This window comes from Oncorhynchus mykiss, chromosome 10 (assembly GCF_013265735.2).
Source record: "Oncorhynchus mykiss isolate Arlee chromosome 10, USDA_OmykA_1.1, whole genome shotgun sequence".
NCBI classification, from domain to species: domain Eukaryota; kingdom Metazoa; phylum Chordata; class Actinopteri; order Salmoniformes; family Salmonidae; genus Oncorhynchus; species Oncorhynchus mykiss.
Window position 1 is genome coordinate 2,926,883 of NC_048574.1, and position 21,792 is coordinate 2,948,674.

The following is a 21,792-nucleotide window of genomic DNA, read 5'->3' on the forward strand; positions in this document are numbered from 1 at the left end:
TGGGTGATGTCAGCAGGACATTGGGTTATGTCAACAAAACATTGGGTGATGTCAGTAGAACATTGTGTGATAGAATGTCAGTAGAACATTGTGTGATGGCAGTAGAACATTGTGTGATGTCAGCAGAACATTCGGTGATGTCAACAGAATATTGGGTGATGTCAACAGGACATTAGGTGATGTCAACAGAATATTGGGTGATGTCAACAGAACATTGGGTGATGTCAGCAGAACATTGAAGAACATTGGGTGATGTCTGTAGAACATTGGGTGATGTCAGCAGAATGTTGGGTGATGTCAACAGAAAATTGGGTGATGTCAACAGAACATTGGGTGATTTCAGCAGAACATTGGGTGATGTCAGCAGGACATTGGGTTATGTCAACAAAACATTGGATGATGTCAACAGAACATTGGAGAATATTGTGTGATGTCTGTAGAACATTTGGTGATGTCAGCAGAACATTGGGTGATGTCTGTAGAACATTGGTTGATGTCAGCAGAACATTGGGTGATGTCTGTAGAACATTGGGTGATGTCATCAGAACATTGGGTGATGTCAGTAGAACATTGGGTGATGTCAACAAAACAATGGGTGATGTCAACAGAAAATTGGTTGATATCAGCAGAACATTGGGTGATGTCAGTAGAACATTGGGTGATGTCTGTAGAACATTGGGTGATGTCAGCAGAACATTGGGTGATGTCAACAGAACATTGGAGAACATTGGGTGATGTCAGTTGAACATTGGGTGATGTCAGTAGAACATTGGTGAATGTCAGTAGAAGATTGGGTTATGTCAGTAGAACATTGGGTGATGTCAGTAGAACATTGTGTGATGGCAGTAGAACATTGTGTGATGTCAGCAGAACATTCGGTGATGTCAACAGAATATTGGGTGATGTCAACAGGACATTAGGTGATGTCAACAGAATATTGGGTGATGTCAACAGAACATTGGGTGATGTCAGCAGAACATTGAAGAACATTGGGTGATGTCTGTAGAACATTGGGTGATGTCAGCAGAATGTTGGGTGATGTCAACAGAACATTGGGTGATGTCAACAGAACATTGGGTGATTTCAGCAGAACATTGGGTGATGTCAGCAGGACATTGGGTTATGTCAACAGAACATTGGAGAACATTGGGTGATGTCTGTAGAACATTGGGTGATGTCAGCAGAACATTTGTGAATGTCAGTAGAAGATTGGGCGATGTCGGTAGAATATTGGGTGATGTCAGCAGAAAATTGGGTGATGTCAACAGAACATTGGAGAACATGGTGTGATGTCTGTAGAACATTGGGTGATGTCAGCAGAACATTGGGTGATGTCTGTAGAACATTGGGTGATGTCATCAGAACATTGGGTGATGTCAAGAGAACATTGGAGAACATTGGGTGATGTCTGTAGAACATTGGGTAATGTCAACAGAACATTGGAGAACATTGGGTGATGTCTGTAGAACATTGGGTGATGTCAGCAGAACATTGGGTGATGTCTGTAGAACATTGGGTGATGTCTTCAGAACATTGGGTGATGTCAGTAGAACATTGGGTGATGTCAACAGAACATTGGAGAACATTGGGTGATGTCAGTTGAACATTGGGTGATGTCAGTAGAACATTGGTGAATGTCAGTAGAAGATTGGGCGATGTCAACAGAACATTGGAGAACATTGGGTGATGTCAGTTGAACATTGGGTGATGTCAGTAGAACATTGGGTGATGTCTGTAGAACATTGGGTGATGTCAGCAGAACATTGGGTGATGTCAACAGAACATTGGAGAACATTGGGTGATGTCAGTTGAACATTGGGTGATGTCAGTAGAACATTGGTGAATGTCAGTAGAAGATTGGGTTATGTCAGTAGAACATTGGGTGATGTCAGTAGAACATTGTGTGATGGCAGTAGAACATTGTGTGATGTCAGCAGAACATTCGGTGATGTCAACAGAATATTGGGTGATGTCAACAGGACATTAGGTGATGTCAACAGAACATTGGGTGATGTCAACAGAACATTGGGTGATGTCAGCAGAACATTGAAGAACATTGGGTGATGTCTGTAGAACATTGGGTGATGTCAGCAGAATGTTGGGTGATGTCAACAGAACATTGGGTGATGTCAACAGAACATTGGGTGATTTCAGCAGAACATTGGGTGATGTCAGCAGGACATTGGGTTATGTCAACAAAACATTGGATGATGTCAACAGAACATTGGAGAATATTGTGTGATGTCTGTAGAACATTTGGTGATGTCAGCAGAACATTTGGTGATGTCAGTAGAACATTGGGTGATGTCTGTAGAACATAGGGTGATGTCATCAGAACATTGGGTGATGTCAAGAGAACATTGGAGAACATTGGGTGATGTCTGTAGAACATTGGGTAATGTCAACAGAACATTGGAGAACATTGGGTGATGTCAGTAGAACATTGGTTGATGTCAGCAGAACATTGGGTGATGTCTGTAGAACATTGGGTGATGTCATCAGAACATTGGGTGATGTCAGTAGAACATTGGGTGATGTCAACAGAACATTGGAGAACATGGTGTGATGTCTGTAGAACATTGGGTGATGTCAGCAGAACATTGGGTGATGTCTGTAGAACATTGGGTGATGTCATCAGAACATTGGGTGATGTCAAGAGAACATTGGAGAACATTGGGTGATGTCTGTAGAACATTGGGTAATGTCAACAGAACATTGGAGAACATTGGGTGATGTCTGTAGAACATTGGGTGATGTCAGCAGAACATTGGTGAATGTCAACAGAACATTGGGTGATGTCAGCAGAACATTGAAGAACATTGGGTGATGTCTGTAGAACATTGGGTGATGTCAGTTGAACATTGGGTGATGTCAGTAGAACATTGGTGAATGTCAACAGAACATTGGGTGATGTCAGCAGAACATTGAAGAACATTGGGTGATGTCTGTAGAACATTGGGTGATGTCAGCAGAATGTTGGGTGATGTCAACAGAAAATTGGGTGATGTCAACAGAACATTGGGTGATTTCAGCAGAACATTGGGTGATGTCAGCAGGACATTGGGTTATGTCAACAAAACATTGGATGATGTCAACAGAACATTGGAGAATATTGTGTGATGTCTGTAGAACATTTGGTGATGTCAGCAGAACATTGGGTGATGTCTGTAGAACATTGGTTGATGTCAGCAGAACATTGGGTGATGTCTGTAGAACATTGGGTGATGTCATCAGAACATTGGGTGATGTCAGTAGAACATTGGGTGATGTCAACAAAACAATGGGTGATGTCAACAGAAAATTGGTTGATATCAGCAGAACATTGGGTGATGTCAGTAGAACATTGGGTGATGTCTGTAGAACATTGGGTGATGTCAGCAGAACATTGGGTGATGTCAACAGAACATTGGAGAACATTGGGTGATGTCAGTTGAACATTGGGTGATGTCAGTAGAACATTGGTGAATGTCAGTAGAAGATTGGGTTATGTCAGTAGAACATTGGGTGATGTCAGTAGAACATTGTGTGATGGCAGTAGAACATTGTGTGATGTCAGCAGAACATTCGGTGATGTCAACAGAATATTGGGTGATGTCAACAGGACATTAGGTGATGTCAACAGAATATTGGGTGATGTCAACAGAACATTGGGTGATGTCAGCAGAACATTGAAGAACATTGGGTGATGTCTGTAGAACATTGGGTGATGTCAGCAGAATGTTGGGTGATGTCAACAGAACATTGGGTGATGTCAACAGAACATTGGGTGATTTCAGCAGAACATTGGGTGATGTCAGCAGGACATTGGGTTATGTCAACAGAACATTGGAGAACATTGGGTGATGTCTGTAGAACATTGGGTGATGTCAGCAGAACATTTGTGAATGTCAGTAGAAGATTGGGCGATGTCGGTAGAATATTGGGTGATGTCAGCAGAAAATTGGGTGATGTCAACAGAACATTGGAGAACATGGTGTGATGTCTGTAGAACATTGGGTGATGTCAGCAGAACATTGGGTGATGTCTGTAGAACATTGGGTGATGTCATCAGAACATTGGGTGATGTCAAGAGAACATTGGAGAACATTGGGTGATGTCTGTAGAACATTGGGTAATGTCAACAGAACATTGGAGAACATTGGGTGATGTCTGTAGAACATTGGGTGATGTCAGCAGAACATTGGGTGATGTCTGTAGAACATTGGGTGATGTCTTCAGAACATTGGGTGATGTCAGTAGAACATTGGGTGATGTCAACAGAACATTGGAGAACATTGGGTGATGTCAGTTGAACATTGGGTGATGTCAGTAGAACATTGGTGAATGTCAGTAGAAGATTGGGCGATGTCAACAGAACATTGGAGAACATTGGGTGATGTCAGTTGAACATTGGGTGATGTCAGTAGAACATTGGGTGATGTCTGTAGAACATTGGGTGATGTCAGCAGAACATTGGGTGATGTCAACAGAACATTGGAGAACATTGGGTGATGTCAGTTGAACATTGGGTGATGTCAGTAGAACATTGGTGAATGTCAGTAGAAGATTGGGTTATGTCAGTAGAACATTGGGTGATGTCAGTAGAACATTGTGTGATGGCAGTAGAACATTGTGTGATGTCAGCAGAACATTCGGTGATGTCAACAGAATATTGGGTGATGTCAACAGGACATTAGGTGATGTCAACAGAACATTGGGTGATGTCAACAGAACATTGGGTGATGTCAGCAGAACATTGAAGAACATTGGGTGATGTCTGTAGAACATTGGGTGATGTCAGCAGAATGTTGGGTGATGTCAACAGAACATTGGGTGATGTCAACAGAACATTGGGTGATTTCAGCAGAACATTGGGTGATGTCAGCAGGACATTGGGTTATGTCAACAAAACATTGGATGATGTCAACAGAACATTGGAGAATATTGTGTGATGTCTGTAGAACATTTGGTGATGTCAGCAGAACATTTGGTGATGTCAGTAGAACATTGGGTGATGTCTGTAGAACATAGGGTGATGTCATCAGAACATTGGGTGATGTCAAGAGAACATTGGAGAACATTGGGTGATGTCTGTAGAACATTGGGTAATGTCAACAGAACATTGGAGAACATTGGGTGATGTCAGTAGAACATTGGTTGATGTCAGCAGAACATTGGGTGATGTCTGTAGAACATTGGGTGATGTCATCAGAACATTGGGTGATGTCAGTAGAACATTGGGTGATGTCAACAGAACATTGGAGAACATGGTGTGATGTCTGTAGAACATTGGGTGATGTCAGCAGAACATTGGGTGATGTCTGTAGAACATTGGGTGATGTCATCAGAACATTGGGTGATGTCAAGAGAACATTGGAGAACATTGGGTGATGTCTGTAGAACATTGGGTAATGTCAACAGAACATTGGAGAACATTGGGTGATGTCTGTAGAACATTGGGTGATGTCAGCAGAACATTGGGTGATGTCTGTAGAACATTGGGTGATGTCTTCAGAACATTGGGTGATGTCAGTAGAACATTGGGTGATGTCAACAGAACATTGGAGAACATTGGGTGATGTCAGTTGAACATTGGGTGATGTCAGTAGAACATTGGTGAATGTCAGTAGAAGATTGGGCGATGTCAGTAGAACATTGGGTGATGTCAGTAGAACATTGGGTTATGTCAGTAGAACATTGGGTGATGTCAGTAGAACATTGTGTGATGTCAGTAGAACATTGTGTGATGTCAGCAGAACATTCGGTGATGTCAACAGAATATTAGGTGATGTCAACAGAACATTGGGTGATGTCAACAGAACATTGGGTGATGTCAGCAGAACATTGAAGAACATTGGGTGATGTCTGTAGAACATTGGGTGATGTCAGCAGAATGTTGGGTGATGTCAACAGAAAATTGGGTGATGTCAACAGAACATTGGGTGATTTCAGCAGAACATTGGGTGATGTCAGCAGGACATTGGGTTATGTCAACAAAACATTGGATGATGTCAACAGAACATTGGAGAATATTGTGTGATGTCTGTAGAACATTTGGTGATGTCAGCAGAACATTGGGTGATGTCTGTAGAACATTGGTTGATGTCAGCAGAACATTGGGTGATGTCTGTAGAACATTGGGTGATGTCATCAGAACATTGGGTGATGTCAGTAGAACATTGGGTGATGTCAACAAAACAATGGGTGATGTCAACAGAAAATTGGTTGATATCAGCAGAACATTGGGTGATGTCAGTAGAACATTGGGTGATGTCTGTAGAACATTGGGTGATGTCAGCAGAACATTGGGTGATGTCAACAGAACATTGGAGAACATTGGGTGATGTCAGTTGAACATTGGGTGATGTCAGTAGAACATTGGTGAATGTCAGTAGAAGATTGGGTTATGTCAGTAGAACATTGGGTGATGTCAGTAGAACATTGTGTGATGGCAGTAGAACATTGTGTGATGTCAGCAGAACATTCGGTGATGTCAACAGAATATTGGGTGATGTCAACAGGACATTAGGTGATGTCAACAGAATATTGGGTGATGTCAACAGAACATTGGGTGATGTCAGCAGAACATTGAAGAACATTGGGTGATGTCTGTAGAACATTGGGTGATGTCAGCAGAATGTTGGGTGATGTCAACAGAACATTGGGTGATGTCAACAGAACATTGGGTGATTTCAGCAGAACATTGGGTGATGTCAGCAGGACATTGGGTTATGTCAACAAAACATTGGGTGATGTCAGTAGAACATTGTGTGATAGAATGTCAGTAGAACATTGTGTGATGGCAGTAGAACATTGTGTGATGTCAGCAGAACATTCGGTGATGTCAACAGAATATTGGGTGATGTCAACAGGACATTAGGTGATGTCAACAGAATATTGGGTGATGTCAACAGAACATTGGGTGATGTCAGCAGAACATTGAAGAACATTGGGTGATGTCTGTAGAACATTGGGTGATGTCAGCAGAATGTTGGGTGATGTCAACAGAAAATTGGGTGATGTCAACAGAACATTGGGTGATTTCAGCAGAACATTGGGTGATGTCAGCAGGACATTGGGTTATGTCAACAAAACATTGGATGATGTCAACAGAACATTGGAGAATATTGTGTGATGTCTGTAGAACATTTGGTGATGTCAGCAGAACATTGGGTGATGTCTGTAGAACATTGGTTGATGTCAGCAGAACATTGGGTGATGTCTGTAGAACATTGGGTGATGTCATCAGAACATTGGGTGATGTCAGTAGAACATTGGGTATGTCAACAAAACAATGGGTGATGTCAACAGAAAATTGGTTGATATCAGCAGAACATTGGGTGATGTCAGTAGAACATTGGGTGATGTCTGTAGAACATTGGGTGATGTCAGCAGAACATTGGGTGATGTCAACAGAACATTGGAGAACATTGGGTGATGTCAGTTGAACATTGGGTGATGTCAGTAGAACATTGGTGAATGTCAGTAGAAGATTGGGTTATGTCAGTAGAACATTGGGTGATGTCAGTAGAACATTGTGTGATGGCAGTAGAACATTGTGTGATGTCAGCAGAACATTCGGTGATGTCAACAGAATATTGGGTGATGTCAACAGGACATTAGGTGATGTCAACAGAATATTGGGTGATGTCAACAGAACATTGGGTGATGTCAGCAGAACATTGAAGAACATTGGGTGATGTCTGTAGAACATTGGGTGATGTCAGCAGAATGTTGGGTGATGTCAACAGAACATTGGGTGATGTCAACAGAACATTGGGTGATTTCAGCAGAACATTGGGTGATGTCAGCAGGACATTGGGTTATGTCAACAGAACATTGGAGAACATTGGGTGATGTCTGTAGAACATTGGGTGATGTCAGCAGAACATTTGTGAATGTCAGTAGAAGATTGGGCGATGTCGGTAGAATATTGGGTGATGTCAGCAGAAAATTGGGTGATGTCAACAGAACATTGGAGAACATGGTGTGATGTCTGTAGAACATTGGGTGATGTCAGCAGAACATTGGGTGATGTCTGTAGAACATTGGGTGATGTCATCAGAACATTGGGTGATGTCAAGAGAACATTGGAGAACATTGGGTGATGTCAAGAGAACATTGGGTAATGTCAACAGAACATTGGAGAACATTGGGTGATGTCTGTAGAACATTGGGTGATGTCAGCAGAACATTGGGTGATGTCTGTAGAACATTGGGTGATGTCTTCAGAACATTGGGTGATGTCAGTAGAACATTGGGTGATGTCAACAGAACATTGGAGAACATTGGGTGATGTCAGTTGAACATTGGGTGATGTCAGTAGAACATTGGTGAATGTCAGTAGAAGATTGAGCGATGTCAGTAGAACATTGGGTGATGTCAGTAGAACATTGGGTTATGTCAGTAGAACATTGGGTGATGTCAGTAGAACATTGTGTGATGTCAGTAGAACATTGTGTGATGTCAGCAGAACATTCGGTGATGTCAACAGAATATTAGGTGATGTCAACAGAACATTGGGTGATGTCAACAGAACATTGGGTGATGTCAGCAGAACATTGAAGAACATTGGGTGATGTCTGTAGAACATTGGGTGATGTCAGCAGAATGTTGGGTGATGTCAACAGAACATTGGGTGATGTCAACAGAACATTGGGTGATTTCAGCAGAACATTGGGTGATGTCAGCAGGACATTGGGTTATGTCAACAAAACATTGGATGATGTCAACAGAACATTGGAGAATATTGTGTGATGTCTGTAGAACATTTGGTGATGTCAGCAGAACATTGGGTGATGTCAGTAGAACATTGGGTGATGTCTGTAGAACATTGGGTGATGTCATCAGAACATTGGGTGATGTCAAGAGAACATTGGAGAACATTGGGTGATGTCTGTAGAACATTGGGTAATGTCAACAGAACATTGGAGAACATTGGGTGATGTCTGTAGAACATTGGTTGATGTCAGCAGAACATTTGGTGATGTCTGTAGAACATTGGGTGATGTCATCAGAACATTGGGTGATGTCAGTAGAACATTGGGTGATGTCAACAAAACAATGGGTGATGTCAACAGAAAATTGGTTGATATCAGCAGAACATTGGGTGATGTCAGTAGAACATTGGGTGATGTCTGTAGAACATTGGGTGATGTCAGCAGAACATTGGGTGATGTCAACAGAACATTGGAGAACATTGGGTGATGTCAGTTGAACATTGGGTGATGTCAGTAGAACATTGGTGAATGTCAGTAGAAGATTGGGTTATGTCAGTAGAACATTGGGTGATGTCAGTAGAACATTGTGTGATGGCAGTAGAACATTGTGTGATGTCAGCAGAACATTCGGTGATGTCAACAGAATATTGGGTGATGTCAACAGGACATTAGGTGATGTCAACAGAACATTGGGTGATGTCAACAGAACATTGGGTGATGTCAGCAGAACATTGAAGAACATTGGGTGATGTCTGTAGAACATTGGGTGATGTCAGCAGAATGTTGGGTGATGTCAACAGAACATTGGGTGATGTCAACAGAACATTGGGTGATTTCAGCAGAACATTGGGTGATGTCAGCAGGACATTGGGTTATGTCAACAAAACATTGGATGATGTCAACAGAACATTGGAGAATATTGTGTGATGTCTGTAGAACATTTGGTGATGTCAGCAGAACATTTGGTGATGTCAGTAGAACATTGGGTGATGTCTGTAGAACATTGGGTGATGTCATCAGAACATTGGGTGATGTCAAGAGAACATTGGAGAACATTGGGTGATGTCTGTAGAACATTGGGTAATGTCAACAGAACATTGGAGAACATTGGGTGATGTCAGTAGAACATTGGTTGATGTCAGCAGAACATTGGGTGATGTCTGTAGAACATTGGGTGATGTCATCAGAACATTGGGTGATGTCAGTAGAACATTGGGTGATGTCAACAGAACATTGGAGAACATGGTGTGATGTCTGTAGAACATTGGGTGATGTCAGCAGAACATTGGGTGATGTCTGTAGAACATTGGGTGATGTCATCAGAACATTGGGTGATGTCAAGAGAACATTGGAGAAATTTGGGTGATGTCTGTAGAACATTGGGTAATGTCAACAGAACATTGGAGAACATTGGGTGATGTCTGTAGAACATTGGGTGATGTCAGCAGAACATTGGGTGATGTCTGTAGAACATTGGGTGATGTCTTCAGAACATTGGGTGATGTCAGTAGAACATTGGGTGATGTCAACAGAACATTGGAGAACATTGGGTGATGTCAGTTGAACATTGGGTGATGTCAGTAGAACATTGGTGAATGTCAGTAGAAGATTGGGCGATGTCAGTAGAACATTGGGTGATGTCAGTAGAACATTGGGTTATGTCAGTAGAACATTGGGTGATGTCAGTAGAACATTGTGTGATGTCAGTAGAACATTGTGTGATGTCAGCAGAACATTCGGTGATGTCAACAGAATATTAGGTGATGTCAACAGAACATTGGGTGATGTCAACAGAACATTGGGTGATGTCAGCAGAACATTGAAGAACATTGGGTGATGTCTGTAGAACATTGGGTGATGTCAGCAGAATGTTGGGTGATGTCAACAGAAAATTGGGTGATGTCAACAGAACATTGGGTGATTTCAGCAGAACATTGGGTGATGTCAGCAGGACATTGGGTTATGTCAACAAAACATTGGATGATGTCAACAGAACATTGGAGAATATTGTGTGATGTCTGTAGAACATTTGGTGATGTCAGCAGAACATTGGGTGATGTCTGTAGAACATTGGTTGATGTCAGCAGAACATTGGGTGATGTCTGTAGAACATTGGGTGATGTCATCAGAACATTGGGTGATGTCAGTAGAACATTGGGTGATGTCAACAAAACAATGGGTGATGTCAACAGAAAATTGGTTGATATCAGCAGAACATTGGGTGATGTCAGTAGAACATTGGGTGATGTCTGTAGAACATTGGGTGATGTCAGCAGAACATTGGGTGATGTCAACAGAACATTGGAGAACATTGGGTGATGTCAGTTGAACATTGGGTGATGTCAGTAGAACATTGGTGAATGTCAGTAGAAGATTGGGTTATGTCAGTAGAACATTGGGTGATGTCAGTAGAACATTGTGTGATGGCAGTAGAACATTGTGTGATGTCAGCAGAACATTCGGTGATGTCAACAGAATATTGGGTGATGTCAACAGAACATTGGGTGATGTCAGCAGAACATTGAAGAACATTGGGTGATGTCTGTAGAACATTGGGTGATGTCAGCAGAATGTTGGGTGATGTCAACAGAACATTGGGTGATGTCAACAGAACATTGGGTGATTTCAGCAGAACATTGGGTGATGTCAGCAGGACATTGGGTTATGTCAACAAAACATTGGGTGATGTCAGTAGAACATTGTGTGATAGAATGTCAGTAGAACATTGTGTGATGGCAGTAGAACATTGTGTGATGTCAGCAGAACATTCGGTGATGTCAACAGAATATTGGGTGATGTCAACAGGACATTAGGTGATGTCAACAGAATATTGGGTGATGTCAACAGAACATTGGGTGATGTCAGCAGAACATTGAAGAACATTGGGTGATGTCTGTAGAACATTGGGTGATGTCAGCAGAATGTTGGGTGATGTCAACAGAACATTGGGTGATGTCAACAGAACATTGGGTGATTTCAGCAGAACATTGGGTGATGTCAGCAGGACATTGGGTTATGTCAACAAAACATTGGATGATGTCAACAGAACATTGGAGAATATTGTGTGATGTCTGTAGAACATTTGGTGATGTCAGCAGAACATTGGGTGATGTCAGTAGAACATTGGGTGATGTCTGTAGAACATTGGGTGATGTCATCAGAACATTGGGTGATGTCAAGAGAACATTGGAGAACATTGGGTGATGTCTGTAGAACATTGGGTAATGTCAACAGAACATTGGAGAACATTGGGTGATGTCTGTAGAACATTGGTTGATGTCAGCAGAACATTGGGTGATGTCTGTAGAACATTGGGTGATGTCATCAGAACATTGGGTGATGTCAGTAGAACATTGGGTGATGTCAACAAAACAATGGGTGATGTCAACAGAAAATTGGTTGATATCAGCAGAACATTGGGTGATGTCAGTAGAACATTGGGTGATGTCTGTAGAACATTGGGTGATATCAACAGAACATTGGAGAACATTGGGTGATGTCTGTAGAACATTGGGTGATGTCTGTAGAACATTGGGTGATGTCAGCAGAACATTGGGTGATGTCAACAGAACATTGGGGAACATTGGTTGATGTCAGTAGAACATTTGTGAATGTCAGTAGAAGATTGGGCGATGTCGGTAGAATATTGGGTGATGTCAGCAGAAAATTGGGTGATGTCAACAGAACATTGGAGAACATGGTGTGATGTCTGTAGAACATTGGGTGATGTCAGCAGAACATTGGGTGATGTCTGTAGAACATTGGGTGATGTCATCAGAACATTGGGTGATGTCAAGAGAACATTGGAGAACATTGGGTGATGTCTGTAGAACATTGGGTAATGTCAACAGAACATTGGAGAACATTGGGTGATGTCTGTAGAACATTGGGTGATGTCAGCAGAACATTGGGTGATGTCTGTAGAACATTGGGTGATGTCTTCAGAACATTGGGTGATGTCAGTAGAACATTGGGTGATGTCAACAGAACATTGGAGAACATTGGGTGATGTCAGTTGAACATTGGGTGATGTCAGTAGAACATTGGTGAATGTCAGTAGAAGATTGGGCGATGTCAGTAGAACATTGGGTGATGTCAGTAGAACATTGGGTTATGTCAGTAGAACATTGGGTGATGTCAGTAGAACATTGTGTGATGTCAGTAGAACATTGTGTGATGTCAGCAGAACATTCGGTGATGTCAACAGAATATTAGGTGATGTCAACAGAACATTGGGTGATGTCAACAGAACATTGGGTGATGTCAGCAGAACATTGAAGAACATTGGGTGATGTCTGTAGAACATTGGGTGATGTCAGCAGAATGTTGGGTGATGTCAACAGAACATTGGGTGATGTCAACAGAACATTGGGTGATTTCAGCAGAACATTGGGTGATGTCAGCAGGACATTGGGTTATGTCAACAAAACATTGGATGATGTCAACAGAACATTGGAGAATATTGTGTGATGTCTGTAGAACATTTGGTGATGTCAGCAGAACATTGGGTGATGTCAGTAGAACATTGGGTGATGTCTGTAGAACATTGGGTGATGTCATCAGAACATTGGGTGATGTCAAGAGAACATTGGAGAACATTGGGTGATGTCTGTAGAACATTGGGTAATGTCAACAGAACATTGGAGAACATTGGGTGATGTCTGTAGAACATTGGTTGATGTCATCAGAACATTGGGTGATGTCAAGAGAACATTGGAGAACATTGGGTGATGTCTGTAGAACATTGGGTAATGTCAACAGAACATTGGAGAACATTGGGTGATGTCAGTAGAACATTGGTTGATGTCAGCAGAACATTGGGTGATGTCTGTAGAACATTGGGTGATGTCATCAGAACATTGGGTGATGTCAGTAGAACATTGGGTGATGTCAACAGAACATTGGAGAACATGGTGTGATGTCTGTAGAACATTGGGTGATGTCAGCAGAACATTGGGTGATGTCTGTAGAACATTGGGTGATGTCATCAGAACATTGGGTGATGTCAAGAGAACATTGGAGAAATTTGGGTGATGTCTGTAGAACATTGGGTAATGTCAACAGAACATTGGAGAACATTGGGTGATGTCTGTAGAACATTGGGTGATGTCAGCAGAACATTGGGTGATGTCTGTAGAACATTGGGTGATGTCTTCAGAACATTGGGTGATGTCAGTAGAACATTGGGTGATGTCAACAGAACATTGGAGAACATTGGGTGATGTCAGTTGAACATTGGGTGATGTCAGTAGAACATTGGTGAATGTCAGTAGAAGATTGGGCGATGTCAGTAGAACATTGGGTGATGTCAGTAGAACATTGGGTTATGTCAGTAGAACATTGGGTGATGTCAGTAGAACATTGTGTGATGTCAGTAGAACATTGTGTGATGTCAGCAGAACATTCGGTGATGTCAACAGAATATTAGGTGATGTCAACAGAACATTGGGTGATGTCAACAGAACATTGGGTGATGTCAGCAGAACATTGAAGAACATTGGGTGATGTCTGTAGAACATTGGGTGATGTCAGCAGAATGTTGGGTGATGTCAACAGAAAATTGGGTGATGTCAACAGAACATTGGGTGATTTCAGCAGAACATTGGGTGATGTCAGCAGGACATTGGGTTATGTCAACAAAACATTGGATGATGTCAACAGAACATTGGAGAATATTGTGTGATGTCTGTAGAACATTTGGTGATGTCAGCAGAACATTGGGTGATGTCTGTAGAACATTGGTTGATGTCAGCAGAACATTGGGTGATGTCTGTAGAACATTGGGTGATGTCATCAGAACATTGGGTGATGTCAGTAGAACATTGGGTGATGTCAACAAAACAATGGGTGATGTCAACAGAAAATTGGTTGATATCAGCAGAACATTGGGTGATGTCAGTAGAACATTGGGTGATGTCTGTAGAACATTGGGTGATGTCAGCAGAACATTGGGTGATGTCAACAGAACATTGGAGAACATTGGGTGATGTCAGTTGAACATTGGGTGATGTCAGTAGAACATTGGTGAATGTCAGTAGAAGATTGGGTTATGTCAGTAGAACATTGGGTGATGTCAGTAGAACATTGTGTGATGGCAGTAGAACATTGTGTGATGTCAGCAGAACATTCGGTGATGTCAACAGAATATTGGGTGATGTCAACAGAACATTGGGTGATGTCAGCAGAACATTGAAGAACATTGGGTGATGTCTGTAGAACATTGGGTGATGTCAGCAGAATGTTGGGTGATGTCAACAGAACATTGGGTGATGTCAACAGAACATTGGGTGATTTCAGCAGAACATTGGGTGATGTCAGCAGGACATTGGGTTATGTCAACAAAACATTGGGTGATGTCAGTAGAACATTGTGTGATAGAATGTCAGTAGAACATTGTGTGATGGCAGTAGAACATTGTGTGATGTCAGCAGAACATTCGGTGATGTCAACAGAATATTGGGTGATGTCAACAGGACATTAGGTGATGTCAACAGAATATTGGGTGATGTCAACAGAACATTGGGTGATGTCAGCAGAACATTGAAGAACATTGGGTGATGTCTGTAGAACATTGGGTGATGTCAGCAGAATGTTGGGTGATGTCAACAGAACATTGGGTGATGTCAACAGAACATTGGGTGATTTCAGCAGAACATTGGGTGATGTCAGCAGGACATTGGGTTATGTCAACAAAACATTGGATGATGTCAACAGAACATTGGAGAATATTGTGTGATGTCTGTAGAACATTTGGTGATGTCAGCAGAACATTGGGTGATGTCAGTAGAACATTGGGTGATGTCTGTAGAACATTGGGTGATGTCATCAGAACATTGGGTGATGTCAAGAGAACATTGGAGAACATTGGGTGATGTCTGTAGAACATTGGGTAATGTCAACAGAACATTGGAGAACATTGGGTGATGTCTGTAGAACATTGGTTGATGTCAGCAGAACATTGGGTGATGTCTGTAGAACATTGGGTGATGTCATCAGAACATTGGGTGATGTCAGTAGAACATTGGGTGATGTCAACAAAACAATGGGTGATGTCAACAGAAAATTGGTTGATATCAGCAGAACATTGGGTGATGTCAGTAGAACATTGGGTGATGTCTGTAGAACATTGGGTGATATCAACAGAACATTGGAGAACATTGGGTGATGTCTGTAGAACATTGGGTGATGTCTGTAGAACATTGGGTGATGTCAGCAGAACATTGGGTGATGTCAACAGAACATTGGGGAACATTGGTTGATGTCAGTAGAACATTTGTGAATGTCAGTAGAAGATTGGGCGATGTCGGTAGAATATTGGGTGATGTCAGCAGAAAATTGGGTGATGTCAACAGAACATTGGAGAACATGGTGTGATGTCTGTAGAACATTGGGTGATGTCAGCAGAACATTGGGTGATGTCTGTAGAACATTGGGTGATGTCATCAGAACATTGGGTGATGTCAAGAGAACATTGGAGAACATTGGGTGATGTCTGTAGAACATTGGGTAATGTCAACAGAACATTGGAGAACATTGGGTGATGTCTGTAGAACATTGGGTGATGTCAGCAGAACATTGGGTGATGTCTGTAGAACATTGGGTGATGTCTTCAGAACATTGGGTGATGTCAGTAGAACATTGGGTGATGTCAACAGAACATTGGAGAACATTGGGTGATGTCAGTTGAACATTGGGTGATGTCAGTAGAACATTGGTGAATGTCAGTAGAAGATTGGGCGATGTCAGTAGAACATTGGGTGATGTCAGTAGAACATTGGGTTATGTCAGTAGAACATTGGGTGATGTCAGTAGAACATTGTGTGATGTCAGTAGAACATTGTGTGATGTCAGCAGAACATTCGGTGATGTCAACAGAATATTAGGTGATGTCAACAGAACATTGGGTGATGTCAACAGAACATTGGGTGATGTCAGCAGAACATTGAAGAACATTGGGTGATGTCTGTAGAACATTGGGTGATGTCAGCAGAATGTTGGGTGATGTCAACAGAACATTGGGTGATGTCAACAGAACATTGGGTGATTTCAGCAGAACATTGGGTGATGTCAGCAGGACATTGGGTTATGTCAACAAAACATTGGATGATGTCAACAGAACATTGGAGAATATTGTGTGATGTCTGTAGAACATTTGGTGATGTCAGCAGAACATTGGGTGATGTCAGTAGAACATTGGGTGATGTCTGTAGAACATTGGGTGATGTCATCAGAACATTGGGTGATGTCAAGAGAACATTGGAGAACATTGGGTGATGTCTGTAGAACATTGGGTAATGTCAACAGAACATTGGAGAACATTGGGTGATGTCTGTAGAACATTGGTTGATGTCAGCAGAACATTGGGTGATGTCTGTAGAACATTGGGTGATGTCATCAGAACATTGGGTGATGTCAGTAGAACATTGGGTGATGTCAACAAAACAATGGGTGATGTCAACAGAAAATTGGTTGATATCAGCAGAACATTGGGTGATGTCAGTAGAACATTGGGTGATGTCTGTAGAACATTGGGTGATGTCAGCAGAACATTGGGTGATGTCAACAGAACATTGGAGAACATTGGGTGATGTCAGTTGAACATTGGGTGATGTCAGTAGAACATTGGTGAATGTCAGTAGAAGATTGGGTTATGTCAGTAGAACATTGGGTGATGTCAGTAGAACATTGTGTGATGGCAGTAGAACATTGTGTGATGTCAGCAGAACATTCGGTGATGTCAACAGAATATTGGGTGATGTCAACAGGACATTAGGTGATGTCAACAGAACATTGGGTGATGTCAACAGAACATTGGGTGATGTCAGCAGAACATTGAAGAACATTGGGTGATGTCTGTAGAACATTGGGTGATGTCAGCAGAATGTTGGGTGATGTCAACAGAACATTGGGTGATGTCAACAGAACATTGGGTGATTTCAGCAGAACATTGGGTGATGTCAGCAGGACATTGGGTTATGTCAACAAAACATTGGATGATGTCAACAGAACATTGGAGAATATTGTGTGATGTCTGTAGAACATTTGGTGATGTCAGCAGAACATTGGGTGATGTCAGTAGAACATTGGGTGATGTCTGTAGAACATTGGGTGATGTCATCAGAACATTGGGTGATGTCAAGAGAACATTGGAGAACATTGGGTGATGTCTGTAGAACATTGGGTAATGTCAACAGAACATTGGAGAACATTGGGTGATGTCAGTAGAACATTGGTTGATGTCAGCAGAACATTGGAGAACATGGTGTGATGTCTGTAGAACATTGGGTGATGTCAGCAGAACATTGGGTGATGTCTGTAGAACATTGGGTGATGTCATCAGAACATTGGGTGATGTCAAGAGAACATTGGAGAACATTGGGTGATGTCTGTAGAACATTGGGTAATGTCAACAGAACATTGGAGAACATTGGGTGATGTCTGTAGAACATTGGGTGATGTCAGCAGAACATTGGGTGATGTCTGTAGAACATTGGGTGATGTCTTCAGAACATTGGGTGATGTCAGTAGAACATTGGGTGATGTCAACAGAACATTGGAGAACATTGGGTGATGTCAGTTGAACATTGGGTGATGTCAGTAGAACATTGGTGAATGTCAGTAGAAGATTGGGCGATGTCAGTAGAACATTGGGTGATGTCAGTAGAACATTGGGTTATGTCAGTAGAACATTGGGTGATGTCAGTAGAACATTGTGTGATGTCAGTAGAACATTGTGTGATGTCAGCAGAACATTCGGTGATGTCAACAGAATATTAGGTGATGTCAACAGAACATTGGGTGATGTCAACAGAACATTGGGTGATGTCAGCAGAACATTGAAGAACATTGGGTGATGTCTGTAGAACATTGGGTGATGTCAGCAGAATGTTGGGTGATGTCAACAGAACATTGGGTGATGTCAACAGAACATTGGGTGATTTCAGCAGAACATTGGGTGATGTCAGCAGGACATTGGGTTATGTCAACAAAACATTGGATGATGTCAACAGAACATTGGAGAATATTGTGTGATGTCTGTAGAACATTTGGTGATGTCAGCAGAACATTGGGTGATGTCTGTTGAACATTGGTTGATGTCAGCAGAACATTGGGTGATGTCTGTAGAACATTGGGTGATGTCATCAGAACATTGGGTGATGTCAGTAGAACATTGGGTGATGTCAACAAAACAATGGGTGATGTCAACAGAAAATTGGTTGATATCAGCAGAACATTGGGTGATGTCAGTAGAACATTGGGTGATGTCTGTAGAACATTGGGTGATGTCAGCAGAACATTGGGTGATGTCAACAGAACATTGGAGAACATTGGGTGATGTCAGTTGAACATTGGGTGATGTCAGTAGAACATTGGTGAATGTCAGTAGAAGATTGGGTTATGTCAGTAGAACATTGGGTGATGTCAGTAGAACATTGTTTGATGGCAGTAGAACATTGTGTGATGTCAGCAGAACATTTGGTGATGTCAACAGAATATTGGGTGATGTCAACAGGACATTAGGTGATGTCAACAGAATATTGGGTGATGTCAACAGAACATTGGGTGATGTCAGCAGAACATTGAAGAACATTGGGTGATGTCTGTAGAACATTGGGTGATGTCAGCAGAATGTTGGGTGATGTCAACAGAACATTGGGTGATGTCAACAGAACATTGGGTGATGTCTGTAGAACATTGGTTGATGTCAGCAGAACATTGGGTGATGTCTGTAGAACATTGGGTGATGTCATCAGAACATTGGGTGATGTCAGTAGAACATTGGGTGATGTCAACAAAACAATGGGTGATGTCAACAGAAAATTGGTTGATATCAGCAGAACATTGGGTGATGTCAGTAGAACATTGGGTGATGTCTGTAGAACATTGGGTGATGTCAGCAGAACATTGGGTGATGTCAACAGAACATTGGAGAACATTGGGTGATGTCAGTTGAACATTGGGTGATGTCAGTAGAACATTGGTGAATGTCAGTAGAAGATTGGGTTATGTCAGTAGAACATTGGGTGATGTCAGTAGAACATTGTTTGATGGCAGTAGAACATTGTGTGATGTCAGCAGAACATTCGGTGATGTCAACAGAATATTGGGTGATGTCAACAGGACATTAGGTGATGTCAACAGAATATTGGGTGATGTCAACAGAACATTGGGTGATGTCAGCAGAACATTGAAGAACATTGGGTGATGTCTGTAGAACATTGGGTGATGTCAGCAGAATGTTGGGTGATGTCAACAGAACATTGGGTGATGTCAACAGAACATTGGGTGATTTCAGCAGAACATTGGGTGATGTCAGCAGGACATTGGGTTATGTCAACAAAACATTGGATGATGTCAACAGAACATTGGAGAATATTGTGTGATGTCTGTAGAACATTTGGTGATGTCAGCAGAACATTGGGTGATGTCAGTAGAACATTGGGTGATGTCTGTAGAACATTGGGTGATGTCATCAGAACATTGGGTGATGTCAAGAGAACATTGGAGAACATTGGGTGATGTCTGTAGAACATTGGGTAATGTCAACAGAACATTGGAGAACATTGGGTGATGTCTGTAGAACATTGGTTGATGTCAGCAGAACATTGGGTGATGTCTGTAGAACATTGGGTGATGTCATCAGAACATTGGGTGATGTCAGTAGAACATTGGGTGATGTCAACAAAACAATGGGTGATGTCAACAGAAAATTGGTTGATATCAGCAGAACATTGGGTGATGTCAGTAGAACATTGGGTGATGTCTGTAGAACATTGGGTGATGTCAGCAGAACATTGGGTGATGTCAACAGAACATTGGAGAACATTGGGTGATGTCAGTTGAACATTGGGTGATGTCAGTAGAACATTGGTGAATGTCAGTAGAAGATTGGGTTATGTCAGTAGAACATTGGGTGATGTCAGTAGAACATTGTGTGATGGCAGTAGAACATTGTGTGATGTCAGCAGAACATTCGGTGATGTCAACAGAATATTGGGTGATGTCAACAGGACATTAGGTGATGTCAACAGAATATTGGGTGATGTCAACAGAACATTGGGTGATGTCAGCAGAACATTGAAGAACATTGGGTGATGTCTGTAGAACATTGGGTGATGTCAGCAGAATGTTGGGTGATGTCAACAGAACATTGGGTGATGTCAACAGAACATTGGGTGATTTCAGCAGAACATTGGGTGATGTCAGCAGGACATTGGGTTATGTCAACAAAACATTGGATGATGTCAACAGAACATTGGAGAATATTGTGTGATGTCTGTAGAACATTTGGTGATGTCAGCAGAACATTGGGTGATGTCAGTAGAACATTGGGTGATGTCTGTAGAACATTGGGTGATGTCATCAGAACATTGGGTGATGTCAAGAGAACATTGGAGAACATTGGGTGATGTCTGTAGAACATTGGGTAATGTCAACAGAACATTGGAGAACATTGGGTGATGTCTGTAGAACATTGGTTGATGTCAGCAGAACATTGGGTGATGTCTGTAGAACATTGGGTGATGTCATCAGAACATTGGGTGATGTCAGTAGAACATTGGGTGATGTCAACAAAACAATGGGTGATGTCAACAGAAAATTGGTTGATATCAGCAGAACATTGGGTGATGTCAGTAGAACATTGGGTGATGTCTGTAGAACATTGGGTGATGTCAGCAGAACATTGGGTGATGTCAACAGAACATTGGAGAACATTGGGTGATGTCAGTTGAACATTGGGTGATGTCAGTAGAACATTGGTGAATGTCAGTAGAAGATTGGGTTATGTCAGTAGAACATTGGGTGATGTCAGTAGAACATTGTGTGATGTCAGTAGAACATTGTGTGATGTCAGCAGAACATTCAGTGATGTCAACAGAATATTGGGTGATGTCAACAGAACATTGGGTGATGTCAACAGAACATTGGGTGATGTCAGCAGAACATTGAAGAACATTGGTTGATGTCTGTAGAACATTGGGTGTTGTCAACAAAACAGTGGATGATGTCAACAGAACATTGGGTGATGTCAACAAAACATTGGATGATGTCAACAAAACATTGGATGATGTCAACAGAACATTGGGTGATG